Source organism: Protobothrops mucrosquamatus, unplaced genomic scaffold, assembly GCF_001527695.2.
Source record: "Protobothrops mucrosquamatus isolate PMUCROS unplaced genomic scaffold, P.Mucros_1.0 scaffold605, whole genome shotgun sequence".
Classification (NCBI taxonomy): Eukaryota; Metazoa; Chordata; class Lepidosauria; order Squamata; family Viperidae; genus Protobothrops; species Protobothrops mucrosquamatus.
The window spans coordinates 514,124-516,198 of NW_015386903.1; positions in this window are offsets into that span (position 1 = coordinate 514,124).

Genomic DNA, 2,075 nt, shown 5'->3' on the forward strand with positions numbered 1-2,075 from the left:
AGAACATCCTAGACTGTTCCTCTCATTTGGCATAACACAAAGATACAACTGACTCTGGGTGGGGAGAGTTAACTAGCCATCCTTCTGGATGTGGAACATATTGTAGCTAATAAACAGTGTGCAAATTAAGATAGTGAACATTCAAAATGCAGATTATCCTTTCAAAATTTTAAACTTGTCACTGAAGTATTTCATTTTTGGTAACATGTTTCTGGGTCTTTGTTGTTGTGAGTAGCCTGTAATTAGCAATGACTCTGTTTTATCTGGGATTCTGTACTTCTCCAATGTAAAATGACCTGAAACGTTGCTCTCCCCCACCCATACTTACGTGTCTGTAGGACCTTCTTAAAAACGGTTCGAGGTGTTGCAAAATCCATCAATGCAGAGGTGGTAGGTGCCTGGTAAGCCACAGATCTTTGATTGAAGGGTACAGCCTGAAATAAAAACAGCCCAAAGACGGTGATTGCAATTGTAAAAAACAAGGGGCAATGATGCATTCCACTAATTCAATACCAGAATTCATGAATACAAACAATTAAGCAGGGACATCACCTCTTATTCTGCTTATTACATAAAAGTTAGGCTGAATAAGGCTGTATTTTGTGGAGATTTATATTGTCATGTAAATATAAAGCCATGTACTACATCTTATAGTTTATGTGTTTCTTTTTCTTCACTCTACACACTAAAACAATGGCTGCATAATGCTATTTTAGCCTAATCTAGTACATCATACAATGCAAGTCATTTTCCCTAAAGAAAAGCTTTGGAGTTCTCTCTTAAACAACTATGCCTGGGTCTATTGTTCCTTGACAATATCTTTCAAGAAAGCACAAAGGGGGGGGGGGGAATCAATGAAGTAAGGTGGGAAACAATTCTTGTCTTTACTCTGGAAACATACAAAGAGACTGTTGCCCCTAAATAGTCAAATCTCACATTTTCAGGCTTACTCAGATGGATGGAGAGGTTTATTCCTGCATTTCAGAACTAAGTGGGAGAAGGCTCACCACCATTAACTACAGTGACCATATGCCCTCTATTATAAAGGATAGTCCTTCATTTCAAAAAACCTGTCATTCATATTCATTTTTTTTTCTTGCTTTTGCTCTTGAACGTTCCTTTGTAAAGCAGTTTGTAAACATAAACAATTAGGGGTTTTTTTTTCCCCCAGTTCTTGTGAGCTTCCCCCCCCCCCCAGATTTGCCCCTTTTTCAGGCTGGACCTTCGTTTTTTCCAAGAAAAGAGGCTCGCGGTAGATATAATCCTGCTGGAGTCTCGCAAGCAGGGCCATGTTGGGAATGGGAACGGTAGTCCAACACAGGCGGGAGAGGGAGGAGGGCTGGGGATGATAGGAACTGGAGTCCACCCCACCCACCCATAGGAAAGCGACGCTTCTCTGGTCGGGTTACTGGGAGAAGGGGATGCCGCCCAAGCCTTCTAGCCCCCGCACCTTCTGGCTAACCAACCGCAGCGACCTCCTGCGCCCTTGCGGTTCCCTCTCCGGCTGTCTTCGCAGGCTCCTTCGGCTGGCCATGGCTCGCCCGCCGAGACCGTTACGAGACTGGAAAGAGCCCGCGGGCGCTCTGCAAAGTCCTCTCCCGCGTCGGGATTCAAGCAGACACCGCCGCCGAGCAACTCTCGCGAGAACGCTCCAGCCTCCCTGCCTCGCATGGGCCGCAGGGAGATGGAGTTCCGGGTAGAGCCCGCCCAGAAACGTTGGACTGCTAACTGGACGTGGGCTGATTTCCATTCCTAGCGTGTTTGTTTCCCCACGAAAGCGCGGGGATTTGCGTCGCAGGGTGGGATGGAGTTCGGGAAGGCTGTTCTGCCGCCTCTGGGATAAGGAGACAAGGGTTCCTTGGAAATAAGAAGAAAAAGTAGGGTTGCCAGGTCTGCTTCCAAAAAATAGCGGACAAGCGGGGAGGGGGGTTAAGTAGTAAAAAAAAGTAGACTGTACAGCTTTAGATTACGTACCATTTCATCATAAAGCTTTTGAATAAAAAAAATGTCCACTATTTTGTGAAAAAAAAATAGTGAACATAATGTGAAAAAAGTGGACTGTCCACTCAAATAGT